The sequence below is a fragment of the Musca domestica genome, unplaced genomic scaffold (genome assembly GCF_030504385.1).
Source record: "Musca domestica strain aabys unplaced genomic scaffold, Musca_domestica.polishedcontigs.V.1.1 13, whole genome shotgun sequence".
In the NCBI taxonomy this organism is placed as follows: domain Eukaryota; kingdom Metazoa; phylum Arthropoda; class Insecta; order Diptera; family Muscidae; genus Musca; species Musca domestica.
Genome location: NW_026712172.1, coordinates 17,069,035 through 17,086,091, shown reverse-complemented (window position 1 = coordinate 17,086,091; position 17,057 = coordinate 17,069,035). Strand labels below are relative to the sequence as shown.

The 17,057-nt window shown below is 29.8% G+C and overlaps 1 protein-coding gene across 1 annotated transcript in view; it reads right to left on the bottom strand.

Annotated features, from left to right (window-relative positions):
* LOC101896376 (potassium voltage-gated channel protein eag) overlaps positions 1-10,978 on the bottom strand; it is a 274,849-nt gene extending 263,871 nt beyond the window's left edge. The window contains exon 1 of the mRNA XM_059118706.1: positions 9,823-10,978. The gene's annotated coding sequence lies outside the window, so the exon portion shown is untranslated. The remainder of the gene's footprint in view (positions 1-9,822) is intronic.
* Between the last annotated feature and the right edge of the window lie 6,079 nt (positions 10,979-17,057).

Genomic DNA, 17,057 nt, shown 5'->3' with positions numbered 1-17,057 from the left:
CCACGACCTTGTAAGACTTAAAAAATATTTTTGTAAAAGATTCACGTCCTTGTAAGACTTAAAAAAATATTTTTTAAAAAGTCCTTCTAAAAATGTATAAAAATATTTTTAAAAAATAATTCATGTCTTCTTAGGTTTTTAAAAAATATTAAAAAAATCCACGTCCTTGTAAGACTTAAAAAATATTTTTTTAAAAATCCAACTCCTTGTAAGGCTTAAAAAAATAATTTTTAAAAAGTCCACGTCCTTGCGAAATTTTATAAAAAATATTTTTCAAAAATTCACGTTATTGTAAGACTTAAAAAATATTTTGAAAAACTCTACGTTCTTGTGAGTTTTTAAAAAATATATTTTTTTAACAAATCTACGTCCTTGTCAGACTTTAAAAAAAATATGTTTAGAAATACCAACTCCTTGTAAGATTAAAAAAATTATTTTTAAAAAAATCCATGTCCTTGTAGGAGTTAAAATTTTTTTTTTTGAAAATTTACGTCCTTGCAAGACTTAAAAATATATTAAAAAAAAATCCACGTCATTGTAAGATTTAAAAAATATTTTGAAAAACTCCATATCCTTGTAGCTCTTTAAAAAATATTTAAAAAAATGCACGTCCTTGTAAGACTTAAAAAATATTTTTTAGAAAATCCAATCGCCCTTACAAAAGTATACAAAATATTTTTTTTTTTAAATCTACGTCCTTGTGAGACCATAAAAATAATTGTTTTTAAATCCACACCCTTATAAAAATATATTTTTTTAATTCACGTCTTTGTAAGACTTTAAAATATAATTTTTTATAAAATCCTCGTCCTTGTAAGAGTTTATAAAAATATTTTCTAGATAAACCACGTCTTTTTTAGATCTAAAAATATTTTTTTAAAAAATCACGTCCTAGTAAAATTTTAAAAAATATTTTTTTTTAAAAAATCCCCGTCCTTTTAAGGCTCTAAAAATATTTGTTTTAAAATCCACGTTCTTTTGTGATTTAAAAAAATCGAAAGGCTCTCACAGTTTATAAAAAACCCGTCCGGGTGAGAGAGAAATTCTGATAATAGTTTAAAAAAAATCAAATAGTCAGACTTTCAAAAATTATTTTTAAAAAATGCACTTCCTTTACAAAATATTTTTTTCCTTTCCTGGGATCTGAGAATTTTTTCTTTATTTCTTCGTTATTTATTTATATTTTTTATTTTTTATTTATTTATTTATTTTTTTTATTTGTTTTCCTTTTGAAAAAATGTCGCTTATTATTTCTCTTAACTTTTACACTAACAGCAAAAAGAACAACAACAACAACATATTTCCCTTTGCCGATTACTAATTAACCAATCCTCTTAAAAAAAAATTTTTTTTTTGTTTTTTTGTTATTGCCACGTGGCAATGCTAATGGCTTAAATGTGTATAAATGAAGGCTTTGGACGGCTTGGCAGGTTGAGGTGTTCCATACTCTTCCCCATCGCCATGTGGCTGTCTGTGCTGGGAAACCTTACAGGTTGCCTGCCAGCTCCTCAATGATGTTCTGAGAGAGAGAGAGGGAGAGAGGCAGACAAATTCATTTCAGTTTTGATGTGACAAAGCTGATGTTTGGAGGACCGTTTTTTTGTTATTTCATTAATATAGTTTCGTAATTATTCGAGGTTATTAATTCAATTTATGGGGCCAAAAACTTGTGGTTTGGGGATTATGGAAATGATTGGCAGTCAATGACTTGCACGTGTATGGGGGGGGGGGAATTATTATTTTCCGTTTTTTTTTGCGTAGTTTCTTTGCATGTCGAGGTGGTGGGAGGAGGGGGTTTCAATGGCTACATTTTTAGATGGAAAGAGGAGTTAGTAAATACCTAAGAATATCTGGGTAATATTGGATCGTCCTTCCTAAGGATTTTCTTTTCAAATCTCAGCTGGCTTTTCCTATCCTAATTTTTATAAAAAATCCTAAAACTTTCGTCGGTAAAATTTTTCCAATTTTTTATTTTCCCTCGAACGAATTTCAACATTTTTATGTCCTCCAAAAAAAAGTGGGAGTTTGAATAAGAATTCCCCTTTTTTATCCCTTTAAAAAAACCCCAAAGATGATGCCATTCGAAGTGGCCCACTCACAGACAATGTCCCTTCCGTATGCCTCCCTCACCACGGGTATGTGTGTGTGCGCGTGTGATGGTGTGTAACAGATAACCATATTTCCAGTCTTTATTGTTAATCAATAAAAACATAAAACAAAAACCCATTCAAAATCTTCTTCATCCTCAGTTTTTATGGGCCATGAAAAACAATTCGGAAAAATAAAGAAAATGGCGGGGCAAGAAGGAATGCAAAAGGACGAAAACACAAATTTTGACATTTTTTTTTTTTTCACTGGCATTATCCTGCGACATGGAAAGGATAAAAATGTTTTCTTTTTCGTTGTTGTTTTTTTTTTTTTTTTTTTTTTTTTTTTTTTTTGCTTTCCTGAGAGAGAGCCATGAAAACTCAAAAGAGAAGAGCCGAAAAACAAAACAATAACAAAACGCCATGACAATTTTCCAAAGAGTCCTGGTGAGAAGAAGTAGAAACTCAAAAGAGAAGAGCCGAAAAACAAAACAATAACAAAACGCCATGACAATTTTCCAAAGAGTCCTGGAGAGACGAAGAAGAAGAAGTAGAAAAACAGGAGAATTTTTTTGAAGTCAACCACTTAAGTTGTCCTGTGTTGAATTTTGGAGGGGGGAAAATGGAAAAAATAACAATAACCCAACTCATGGCCAGACTGAGGAAAAGGGGCGAGGGGGAAAAATCGACACCTCAACCTTTTGAGGAATCGACAGAAAAAAAAATGGCCAACAACTTGTGAATTATTCGAAAACAAAGTTTTGAACGTTGTGACACATTTGCCTGCAACGAAATAATGGAGAGCCAGAAAACATGATAATTATCAGAAGCACGCAATTCCCAAAAAAAAAAACAGCGAACACATACGCACACACATTTTCAGGATTACCAACCGACTTCAGAGAGAAAAACAGCCACGTTCCTTTTTAAACCGAAAAAAAAAAATTTAAAAGGTCCTTGTCTTTGCAAAGACCAAAAAAAAAATATTTTCTAAAATATTTCCGTCCGTTTGAGGCCTTGAAAAATATATTTTATAAAAAATCGGGTTTTTGTATGGCCTGAAGATATATTTTTTCCGGGGCATAAAAAATATTTTTGAAAGAATCCATGTCATATTTAGAGCCTAGATTTTAGAATAATTTAAAAAAAAATCACGTCATATTTAGAGTTAAAAATCCTTCTTAAACGGAAAAAAAATTTAAAAGATCCTTGTCTTTTCAAAGCCAGAAAAATAATTTTCTAAAATATTTCCCTCCTTTTGAGGCCTTGAAAAATATATTTTTGAAAAAAAAAAGGGTTTTTGTATGGTCTGAAGATATATATTTTTCGGGACATAAAAAAATATTTTTAAAAGAATCCATGTCATATTTAGAGCCTAGTTTTTAGAATAATTAAAAAAAAATCACTTCATATTTAGAGTTTAAAAATACTTTTTAAACGGAAAATTTTTTTTTTCAAGATCCTTGTCTTTGAAAATCCAGAAAAATAATTTTCTAAAATATTTCCGTCCTTTTGAGTCCTTGAAAAATGTATATTTTTTTTTTAAAAAATCGAGTTTTTGTATAGCGTGAATATATATTTTTTTCGGAACAAAAATAATATTTTTAAAAGAATCCATGTCATATTTAGAGCCTAGATTTTAGAATAATTTAAAAAAATCATATTTAGAGTTTAAAAATCCTTTTTAAACGGAAAAAATTTTTTTTTAAAGATCCTTGTGTTTGCAAAGCCAGAAAAATAATTCTCTAAAATATTTCCTTCCTTTTGAGGCCTTGAAAAATTATTTTTTTTTTAAAATCGGGTTTTTGTGTATGGCCTGAAGATATATTTTTTTCGGAACATAAAAAATAATTTCAAAGGAATCTAGATTTTAGAGGCTAGATTTTAGAATAATTTAAAAAAAAATTCACGTCATATTTAGAGTTTAAAAATCCTTTTTAAACCGAAAAAAAAATTAAAAGCTCCTTGTCTTTGCAAAGCCAGAAAAATAATTTTCTAAAATATTTCCGTCCTTTTGAGGTCTTGAAAAATATATTTTTTTTTAAAAAATCCGGTTTTTGTATGGCCTGAAGATATATTTTTTCGGGATATAAAAAATATTTTTAAACGAATCCATGTCATATATAGAGCCCAGATTTTAGAATAATTAAAAAAAAATCACTTCAAATTTAGAGTTTAAAAATACTTTTTAAACGGAAAAAATTTTTTTTTCAAGATCCTTGTCTTTGCAAAGCCAGAAAAGTAATTTTCTAAAATATTTCCGTCCTTTTGAGGTCTTGAAAAATATATTTTTTTAAAAATCTGGTTTTTGTATGGCCTGAATAGATATTTTTTTCGGGATATAAAAAATATTTTTAAAAGAATCCATATCATATTTAGAGCCTAGATTTTAGAAAAATTTGAAAATATCATATTTAGAGTTTAAAAAAACTTTTTCAACGGAAAAAAAAATTAAAAGGTCCTTGTCTTTGCAAAACCAGAAAAATAATTTTCTAAAATATTTCCGTCCTTTTGAGGCCTTGAAAAATATATTTTTTTTTTAAAAATCCGGTTTTTGTATGGCCTGAAGATATATTTTTTCGGGATATAAAAAATATTTTTAAACGAATCCATGTCATATTTAGAGCCCAGATTTTAGAAAAATTAAAAAAAAAATTAACGTCAGATTTAGAGTTTAAAAATCCTTTTTAAACGGAAAAACATTTTTAAAGATCCTTGTCTTTGCAAGGACAGAAAAATAATTTTCTCAAATATATTTTTTTAAAAAATCGGGTTTTTCTATGGCCTGAATATATATTTTTTTCGGGACATAAAAGATATTTTTAAAGGAATCCATGTTATATTTAGAGCCTTGATTTTAGAATAATTAAAAAAAAAATCATGTCATATTTAGAGTTTGAAAATATTAAAAAAAAAATAAGTCCTGCTTGTAAGTTTAAAATAATTAAAAAAAATCTGCGTCCATTTTTATACCCTACACCACAAGGTGGTCAGGGTATTATGTCTTTGTGCATTTGTTTGTAACAGGCAAAAGGAAACGAGATAGACCCATAGTTCCTTTTGATGATCTGCATAGAATCACTTTCTGAGTTGATTTATGCATGTCAGTCCGTCTGTCCGTCCGTCTGTCCATGTATTCTTGTGAACAAAATGCAGGTCGCATTTATTATCCGATTGAGATGAAACTTTGCAAACAACATTTGTTTGGCCCAAGGACGAACCCTATTGAAATTGGAGATAATCGGTAAAAAATTAGATATAGCTCCCATATATATCTTCGTCCGATTTGCCTTTTATTGTGCACCAAACGTGTAATATCAACACGAATAGTATGGAATTTTGCACATACAACCAAATTAGGCCTGAAAATAAGTATGCCAAATTTTATCGAAATCGGTTCAGATATAGATATAGCTCCCATATATATTGTTCATCCGATTTGTTATTTTTGTCCTCCGCAGCCATAATATGCACTCTGTAACAACAATATTTGGGGAAATATATCAAATGCAGCTCAGAAATACCTTTGCTAAATTTTATCGAGATCGGTTCAGATTTCGATATAGCTCCCATATATAACTTCGTCCGATTTACCTTTTATTGTGCACCAAACGTCTAATATTTGCCCAAATGGGATGGAATTTGGCACATACGACCGAATTTAGTCTAGAAGGTAGTATACCAAATTTGGTGAAGATCGGTTCAGATATAGTTATAGCTCCCATATATATTGTTCATCCGATTTATTGTATTTGTTACCCACAGCCGTAATATGCACTCCGTAACAACGATATTCAGGGAAATATATCAAATACAGCTCAGATATATCTTTGCCAAATTTTATCGAGATCGGTTCAGATTTGGATATAGTTCCCATATATATTTTTATCCGATTTCAAATTAATTTCGCAACAAATGGGCAATACAAGTCCGAATTTAAAAGATACAAATGCTTCGGCATATTTAGTCCTTTGAATTTTAAATTATAATTATAATCATAGGGTGTATGATTGAATTCTCCCATAAAAACTTTTAATTATTAAGTGGAGCTCAACTAAATTAGCGAAGTGGTGTAGGGTATCATAAAATCGGCCCCGCCCGACTTTAGGACTTTCTTTACTGGTAAGAGATTAAATTTGTTTTTTAAATTATATTCTCTTGAAGTCCTAAGACGTGGATTTTTTTAAAAATGTCTTCGAAGGACTCTTTAGGATGTGGATTTTCATTGGATTTTCATGGAACATTTTTAAAGGTCTCTTTAAGATGTCGATTTAAAAAAAAGGTTTTTTATTTCTTAAAAGGACGTTTATCTCTCACAAAAGAAGCTGTAAAAAGGACGTAGATTTAAAAAAAAATATTTTTTATACCCTCCACCTTAGTATATTAAGTTTGTCATTCCGTTTGTAACACCACGAAATATACATTTTATACCCCACAAAGTCTATATATTCTTGATCAGCATAAAATTCTATGTCGATGTCCGTCCGTCGATCCGTCTGCGAAAATCACTCTAGCTTCCGAACGAAATGAAGAAGGTTGATAAAATTTAACTCAAATGTATGTTATGTCTGCAGGACTTTTGGTATTGAAAATGGGTCATGTAGGTCCACGTTCTGCTAGAGCTCCCATATAACGGTACCTCCCGATATTCGGTATTTTGATGATTATAGCGACATTATTCACCGGAAATGTTTCAAATTTGGTAATTGAAGTTCGTAATGGATACTGCAGCCTATGACAGAAAATTTTGTGTGCAGGTCCACGTCTTCGTGTAGCCCCCATATAATCTCCCGATATTCGGTACTTTGATGATATTAGCGATATTATTCACCTTTTTTTTTAAGTTTCGCATTTGAATATTGTAATGTCTTATCAAAAAACATGCCTCTGCAGGTCCACGTCGTCATATAGACCCTAATATAACGGATACATTCGGTATTTTTAAGATTTTAACAGAATTTTTAACAGATTTTATTTTTTGAAAATTGCCAACTTTGTTGCAAATGGTGGAGGGTATTTACAGTTCGGCCTGCCCGAATGTAGAGCTTTTTTACTTGTAAAAGTTAAGTTTTTTCTTAAATCCACGTTCTTTTTAGAGGTTAAGATTCACGCCTTTGTTAGGCCTTGAAAATACTTCATCCACATCGTAAGGAGACTTTTAAAAATCCAAGTCTACGTAAGTTCTTGATTTTTTTTTTTAAACCACGTCCATTTAAGAGCTTTGAAAATACATTATAAATATTAAAAAAAAAAAACAGGTCTACTTAAGGCCATGAAAAATATTGTTTTTAAATCCAGGTCTACGTAAGGTCATGCAAAATATTTTTTTATTTAAATCCAGGTCTACGTAAGGCCATGATTTTTTTAAATCCACGTCCTCGTAAGGTTTTGAAAATTATTTTTTAAAAAATCCACGTCCACGTAAGGCCATGAAAAATATGTTTTAAAAAATCCAGGTCTAGGAGAGGCCATGACAAATATATTTTTGCATGTATGTAAGATCCTGAAAAATACTTTTTAAAAACTCTACGTCTTTTTCAGAGTTAGAAATATATTTAAAAAAATGGACATCCTTAAAAGACATCCTTATTTTTTAGAAAATCCATGTGCCCTTTTTAGGGCTAAAAAAATATTTTTTAAATATGCACGTCCTTTTTAGAGCTCAAAATATTTTTTTTTTCACAAATCCACGTCTTTATAAGACCTTGAAAAATATTAACAAAGAAATCCACGTCTTTGTAAGGCCATGAAAAAAATATATTTTTTTAAATCCTAAAGGTCTACGTCAGGCCATGAAAAATATATTTTTTTTAAATCCAGATCTACATCAGGACATGAAAAATAATTTTTAAAAAAATCCCTGTATAGGTGAGGCCATGAAAAATATTTTTTAAAAAATCCAGGTAAGGTCTTGACAAATATTTTTTAAAAAATCCAGGTGTATGTAAGGTCTCGCAAAATATTTTTTAAAAAATCCAGGTGAACGTAAGGTCTTGAGAAATATTTTTTTTAAATTCACGTCTTTTTAAGGCCTTGAATGTATTTTTTTAAAAAATGAACGTCCTGCTTAGAGTTTAAAATATATCTTTGAAAAATGGACCTCCTTTTTAGAGCTTAAAAAATATTTCTTTTTTAAATGCACGTGCTTTTAGAGCATAAGGCCTTGAAAAATATTTTTTTTAAGAATGCACGTCCTTTTTATGACCTTGAAAATATATTTAAAGAAATCCACGTCTTTGTAAAGCCATGAAAAATATATATTTTTTTAAATACAGGTCTACAGCAGGCCATGAAAAATATTTTTTAAAAAATCGCTGTATAGGTGAGGCCATGAAAAATATTTTTTAAATAATCCAGGTGTATGTAAGATCTCGAAAAATATTTTTTAAAAAATCCAGGTAAACGTAAGGTCTTGAAAATTTTTTTTTTAAAAATCCAGGTCTATGTAATGCCTTAAAACATATTTTTTAAAAAACCCACGTCCTTCCATGGCCTTGACAATATTTTTTAGAAAAAACCCACGTCTTTGTTAGGCATTTAAAGTATATTTTTTTAAAAATCTACCTCTTTTGAAAAGCTTTGAAAAATATTTAAAAAAATCCAGATCTTTGTAAGGCCTTGAAAAATGTTAAAAACAACACGGCTTTGTGAGGACATGACAAATATTTTTTTTTTTATAAAGGTCCTTTTTAGAGTTAAAAATATATTTTATTTATAAAATGGACCTAATTTTTAAGAGTTTAAATATATCTTTTAAAAAATTGACCTCCTTTTTAGAGTTTGAAAAATATTTTTTTAAAAAAGCACGTCCTTTTTAGAGCTTATAATTTGTTTTCTAAAAATCCATATTCTTCTATGGCCTTGATTTTTTTTTTTTAATCCACGTCCTTCTATGGCTTTGAAAATATTATTTAAAAAATTCCACGTCTTAAATATACCTCTAAAAATATTCTTTTTAAAAAACCCACCTCTTAAAGAGACCCTTAAAGCATTTATATAAAAAATCCACCTTTTAAAGAGACCCTTAAAACATTTTTATATAAAAATCCACATCGTAAAGCGACCTCTAAAAATATATATTTTTTTTAATCTACCTCGTAAAGATACTTTTAAGAATATTTTTTTTAAAAAGTCCACTTCTTTGCGGGGCCTTTCAAAAATATTTTTTAAAAAAACCCACGTTTTTGTGAGGCCTTAACAAATATTTTTTAAAAAATCTATGGCTTTGAAAATATAATTTTAAAAAGTCAACGTCTTACAGGTCCTCTAAAAATATTCGTTTTAAAAAATCTACATCCTAAGGAGACCTTTAAGAATACAAATACACGTCTTTGTAAGGCCTTGAAAATATTTTTTAAAAAAGCAACGTCTTTGTGAGGCCTTGAATTTTTTTTTTTTTTTTAATCCACATCGTTGAGACATTTAAGGATATTTTTTTTAATGTCTATATACGGAAAAAACCCTCAGTCATACGGGGCCCGCCAAACCTGGGGTCTATAGAAATCTTCTTAGTCCTGGTGTCCTAATATGGATTTCTTTAGGAAAAGTCCTCAAAATGGTGTCCTGATTTTTGTTTTTTTTTTTAAATCTCATTCCTGGATCTTCGATTTGTTTTCTTTAAAAAAAACGTGAGTCATGAAGTCCTGAAATTATTGCTTCCAAATACAATCCTGAATATTTCCACATGGCAACCCTGGCATATAATTTTTTTTTTTCTAGTTTTACTCTCACTTACTTTAAAAGTCCTGCTTCTGCTGCTACTGCTGTCACTGGTCGTTGGTCTTCGTAACTCTGTTCAGACAATAGTGTAAAATAGTTGAAAATCAGCAGGGGGTACCAGACGGAGTCGCAGGCATAATTCACCACTTTTGTGCGTAAATGATGAGGACGACTACGACGACGACAAACGACAACGCCGACGATGACGACGGCGACGTTAATAATGATGTTAGTGGTGGTGACGGCAAGGATAACGTTCTATTCCTTAACAAAGAGGAGTTGTAGTTGTAGTGGCTGTTGTTGTTGTTGTTGCCGATTTTGTTGTTAATGTGTTGGGTTCATTTCCCAACAAGCAGAAAATTCGCCATGCATTGGCATGTGTATGTATGTATTATTTGAGTAATTTTTTCTTTATTAAAAAAAAAACAAAAATGAGAACGATTTTTTTTATTATTTCCAGCAAGGAGTATAAAGCGGAGCGGAGGGTTGTGACATACAGAAGTCGTAGTAGCTGCTGGCAACTTTACGTCGATTTTCTTTTTGTTTTCTCCTTCTTCTTCCTTTCTTTGCCTTGTTGTTCTCAATACTATATTTTCACTTTCATTACACAATATTTACTAAATAAAAATTGGGTAGATTTTTTTTCAGCTATTCTTTTTAAGTTTCACCTTCTTTTTGGGTACACTAGATTTGATATTTTCTTTTTTAGGGGAACATATTTTTTTCTACTTTCCTTTTTTTATTATTATTTTTTCTTTAAGAGGATATTTTTTTATTTTTAAATTTTATTTCTATTGGATTTTTATTCAATTTTCTATTTGTAATTCACATTTTTATTCCTTTTTTGTGAAGTATTTCCATTATTATTTTTGTATTCCCTTGCTGTGATTCCTTTTTCTCCACTTCACCTTATTTTGGGTTTTATATTTTTTCATTTATTTATTTATTAATTTTTTTTTTTAAATTTCTAAGTAATATTTTTTTCGATTTTCACGCGCTTACGTTATGCTCAACACGCACCTAAAAGTAGACTACAAAAGTGTTACACATTTCTCTGTGGATGATGGTGCCACGAGCAACAGCAGAGACGTCGACAGCTCAGTGGCACTGCATACCGGCCCCAATGTTATTGTTCAGTGTCGGTATATGTGTGTTTGTATGTGAGAGAGACAAAATGTCTTTGCACTCTTGGCCAGAGAGCGCAGTCTCCCCTTTGATGAAGCAACAGTAGTTGTGAGAGACTTTTTGAGAGAGAGAAAAAACATAACGGCGAGTTGAGAATGAATGTGAGAGCATTAAAACACATGTGTGACTGGTATTGTGAATTGTTTACATTTTAACCCACAAATGGGAAATGGGTCAACTTTTCGAGAAAAAAATATTTTTAAATATTTCCTCTTCCCAAAAAAAGATATTTTGCAAAAATCCCCCCGCAAATTCAGAAGTTATGGTTCCTCCAATGTCGTAACTTAAAAAATATATATTAACGTGAAAATTTACATACTAAGTTAAAACTTCCGATATTTCTAGAACTCTGTTGGATGTATAACAAAACCTTCACAAAATTTCCAAAACAACTCCCTTCTCTTTCGTTATCAAAAGATTTTAGGAGAATACAGCAAATATTTCAAAAGTTATGTGATCTAGAATATGAATACTAAAAAATAGAACATATTTTGGCATTTTGAGGTTATATTGCAGTTTTCCCATAACTTTGTTATTTGAGCAGATACATTGAAATATTTGACGCCAAATTAAATACAAGAAAGCGCTCTATCAAATTGAGATATATTTCATAAATACGTTTCTATTTAATCTGAAGTTATCGCCCCTTGTAATCGATTACCTAAAAATAACAAAAATTTAAAAAAGTTATGTACATGAAAAAAATTTCCGATATCTCAGTTATTTGATGACTTACATCAAACATATTAGGGAACATTTTAAAACGCACACTCTCCTCTTTACAAAATTACATATTTGAATAACATCCTCCCTTTTTTTATTTTATTTAACCACTCTTTCAATTCAGTTCCAAAAAAATACCAAAAATTAAAAAAATTTAAGTACATGCAAATTTTTTCCGATATCTCCGGTATTCGATGTGTTACATGAAAAATTCTAAGCAGAATTTTAAAACCCGCTCTCTCCTCTTAAAGAAACCACATACTGGAATAAGATCCACCTATTACTTCAAAAGTTGTGGGCCCTAGAATATCTTTCAAATAAATATTATTTCACTTATTAATTTTTGGGTGCCTCAATATTTTAACCATATCTTTGGTGTTTGGCAGGGTATTTCTGGGATCAAATTAAAGATAAAAGTATGCTCTTATAAATCGATATCTATGTTAGACAAATAACTCTACTAATAAATACGTTATGGGCCCCGGAAGAATATTACTGAAAAAACTTCAAAACCTGCAAAATTTTAGTAAGTTAATAATTTGCCCGATATCTCAGTAATTTGACAAGTTACAACAAAAACTTCTCAAAGGATTTCGAAGACAGCACCTTACTCTTGCAGAATCCAAAAATTTCATAGATCCATAGCAAATATTTCAAAAGTTATGTGACCTAGAAGAAGGTTACTGAACATTTTTCAAATTTCAAATATTTTGGGTTACCACATTATTTTGGCTATATCTCTAGCGTTTCATTAGATAATTAAATATTTCTTTATCAGACTTAAAGACAATGTAAATCTCTACCGAATCAGTAAAAACCATGTTAATATCGACCGTCTACTTCCAAAGTTATGCCTCCTTGAAATAAATTACACAAGAAATTCCAGAATTTCGAAAATTTGAGCAAAGGCTTAAGTTGGCCAATATCTCTAAGACTTCAGCAATTACATTAACACAGCTGAAGAAATTTTTCTTAATAACACCCTTGTCTCTCAAAATCAGAAAAAATCCTCGAGCTATACGTAGAACTTTAAAAATTGTGTGCCCATGAAAATGATGACTGAGAATTTAGAAAAAATGTATAAGTTTGAGGTGGCCGCATTATTTTAGGTATAACTTTAGAATTTTGTTAGATAAATCAGATTATACTTACTTCCAATTAAAGAGAATATAATGACCTTCCAATCGGTACAAATCTTATGAAAATCGGCTAACTACTTCCAAAATTATGGCTCCTTAAACACACTACCCAAAAAATACAAAACTTTTAAATAGTTGGCAACTTTATAATGTTGCCACGTCCCAAATCCACGTCCGTCGAATCTGTAAAAAAATATTTTTTAAAAAATCCACGTCCGTTGGATCTGTAAAAAAATATTCTTTGAAAAATCCACGTCCATTGGTTATTTTTAAAAATAATTTTTAAAAAATCCACGTCCATTGGTTATTTTTAAAAATAATTTTTAAAAAATCTACGTCCATTGGTTATTTTTAAAAATATTTTTTAAAAAATCCACGTCCGTTGGGTCTTTGAAAAAATATTCTTTGAAAATCTACGTCCATTGGTTGTTTTTAAAAATATTTTTGAAAATCCTCGTCCATTGGTTGTTTTTAAAAATATTTTTTTTAAAAGTCCACGTCCATTGGTTGTTTTTAAAAATATTTTTTTAAAAATCGACGACCATTTGTTGTTTTAAAAAATATTTTTTTAAAAAGCCACGCCCATTGGTTGTTTTTAAAAATATTTGTTTAAAAATCCACGTCCATTGGTTGTTTTTAAAAATATTCTTTGAAAAATCAACGTCAATTGGTTGTTTTTAAAAATATTTTTTTAAAAAATCCACGTCCATTGGTTGTTCTTGAAAATATATTTATAAAAATCCACGACCATTTACTCATTTTAAAATTATTTTTGAAAAATCCACATCCATTTGTTGTTTTTAAAAATATTTTTTTTTTAAATCCGCATCCATTGGTTGCTTTTAAAACTATTTTTTTTAAATCCACGTCCATTGGTTGCTTTTAAAACTATTTTTTTTAAAAATCCACGTCCACTGGTTGTTTTTAAAAATATTCGTTGAAAAATCCACGTCCATTGGTTGTTTCTAAAAAAATTTTTTTACACATCCACGTCCATTGGCTGTTTTTAAAAATATTTTTTAAAAATTCCACGTCCGTTCGGTCAGAAAAAAATATTATTTAAAAATCCACGTCCGTTGTTTCTGTAAAAAAAATTTCTTTGAAAAATTTACCTCCCTTGGGTCCGTAAAAAAATATTCTTTGAAAATCCACGTCCATTGGTTGTATTTAAAAAATATATATATTTTTAAAAAATTCACGTCCATTTGTTTTTTTTTTAAACATATTTTTTTTAAATTCACGTCCGTTTGTTGGTTTTAAAAAATATTTTTTTTTAAATTCACGTCCATTGATTGTTTTTAGAAATAGTTTTTTTTTTAATCTACGTCCATTGGTTGTTTTTACAAATATTTTTTAAAAAATCCACGTCCATTGGTTGTTTTTAAAAATATTTCTTAAAAAATCCACGTCCATTGGTTGTTTTAAAAAATGTTTCTATTGGTTGTTTTTAAAATTATTTTTTTTTAAATCCACGTCCAATGGTTGTTTTTAAAAATATTTTTTTTCAAATCCTTTTCCATTGGTTGTTTTTTAAAATATATTTTTTTAAATCCACGTCCATTGGTTGTTTTTAAAAATATTTTTTTTTTTTTTTTAATCCACGTCCATTGGTTGTTTTTAAAAATATTTTTTTTTAAATCCACGTCCATTGGTTGTTTTTAAAAATATTTTTAAAAAAAATCCACGTCCAATGGTTGTTTTTAAAAATATTTTTTTTTTAAAAAATGTTTTTTTTTTTTTTTTTTAAATCCAAGTCTTTGGAAAAATATGTTTCAAAAAAACCACGACTTCGGAAAAATTTCTTATAAAAAATGCAATTCTTTGGAAAAATATTTTTTTAACAATCCACGTCCCTGGCCAGTTTGAAAACTATTCTTTTAAAAATCCTCATTTGTTGTGTCCTTGGAAAACTACTTTTTTCCAAGCTGGCAACACTCTCCCTCCAAAAATGGCATACAATGCCCCCTACCGTTCGATAGCGAAAGTATTGACGTGACATATCTCAAATGTCATGCGCCACTTATGTCAAAACAAAATTTACTGTTTTGACATTTTACTTGGCGCTGTTGCCAAAGCCAAAACATAAACAATGGAAAAAAATATAACAACAACAGAAATTTTAAAGACAGCAGGCATATGTTGAACTTCTCACATACCTATGCATATGGAAGTGACTGGCTCCCGAAGTCGAGGAAATGGGAAGCTATGAATGCCTTGTATGCCACCCTGTTAAGGGTGGTTTGTTATGTTTCCTCTGCAAAGGCAGTGAAAAGTGTATTGGGGGAATTTCATTGTCTTTCACCAACAACCCCCCTTTTAGGTTGGGTTGAAATCATACCTTCTTTGGGGTGGTGGGGATAGGATATGAGGTGCCCCTGACTCTTTAAACTGGGGGATGGTTTGCCTTTTTTTTTTAGTTCAGTATGGCCCTTAGCTTAAGTGTCTAGTTCTATGTTGTGTTTCCCATCTACATTAGTAAGATATACGACTTAGTATATTACGGAATTTTGCGCTATTTCAAAGGTTTCGGTGGAAAAAAAATTAAAAAAAATAAAAATACATAATTTTTTTTATTATAAATTAATAATAAAAAAAATTTATAATTTTTAAATTGCTTTTCGAAATAAACAAAACAAACCTAATTTTTGTCATAAAAACACTCCTAAGGGTTAAGTGGTTAATTAATGACGCCTGAAAGTATGCCAAGCTAATGAACCATTGAAGGTGTTACAATGGAAAGTTTTTGCAATCAATGAAAGGCAAAGTAAATGCGTATGGCGAAGGAGTAATCAAGGAAAAATTAAAGATTAAAAATCATTAAAAATTTAAATAAAAATATTTAAAAATCTAAAATAAAAAATATGAAAAAAAAATACCAAATCAAATAATTTAATTAAACAAACAAGTGTTGGTCACACTTCTGCCAAACAAACGTGGATTTTTTAAAAAACAAAATACACATATAATTCTACAACTGAGAACCTTTTTAAAAATAATTTTCCTGAAAAATTTAAAAAACGTGGATTTAAAAATAAATATATTTTCTAATAATTTTAGTCAGCATAAATTTTATAAAAAAATATTTTCCCCAAAATTTAATAGATGTGGATATTTATTATACCCTACAGCATAGAATGGAGGGTATATTAAGTTTGTCATTCCGTTTGTGACACCTCGAGATATACATTTTAGACCCCACAAAGTAGATATATTCTTGATCAGAATAAAATTCTATGTCGTCTGTCCATCTGTGTAAATCACTCTAGCTTCCGAACGAAATGAAATAGATTGATAAATGTTTACTCAAATGTGTGTTATGTCTGCATAACTTTTGGTATTGGAAATGGGCCATGTAGGTCCATGTTTTGGTATAGACCCCATATAACTCTACCTCTCTTTTTTCGGTATTTAGGTGTTTTAAGCGACACTATGCACCGGAATTGTTTCAAAATTGGTATTTGAAGTTCGTAATTGATACTACAGCCAAAGACAGAAAATTGTCTGTGCAGGTCCACGTCTTCGTATAGCCCCCATATAACGGTATCTCCTGATTTTCGGTATTTTGATGATTCTAGCGACATTATTCACCGGAATTGTTTCAAATTTGATATTTGAAGTTCGAAATGGATACTACAGCTTATGAAAGAAAATTGTCTGTGCAGGTCCACGTCTTCGTATGGTCCCCATATAACGGTACCTCCCGATATTCGGTATTTTGATGAGTTTTGCGACATTATGCACCGGAAATGTTTCAAATTTGGTGTCTGAAGTTCGTAATGGGTACTACAGCCTAAGACAGAAAATTGTCTGTGTAAATGCACGTCTTCTTATAGCCCCCATATAACGGTATCTTCCGATATTCGGTATTTTGATGATGTTGGAGACATTATTCACCCGAATTGTCTCAAAATTGGTATTTGAAGTTCGTACTGGTTACTAAAGCCTTTGACAGAAAGTTGTCTGTGCACGTCAACGACTTCATATAGCCCATTAAAAAATATTTTTTTAAGTTCTCGACAGATGTGGATTTCTTAAAAAATAGTTTTTCAAATTCTCGACAGACGTGGATTTTTTTAAAAAATAATTTTTCAAATTCTCAACAGACGGGGATTTTTTAAAAAATATTTTTGAAGTTCATAATAGACTTGGATTTTTAAAAGTATTTTTTTTCAACTTTCTAAAAGACGTGGATTTAAAAAAAAAT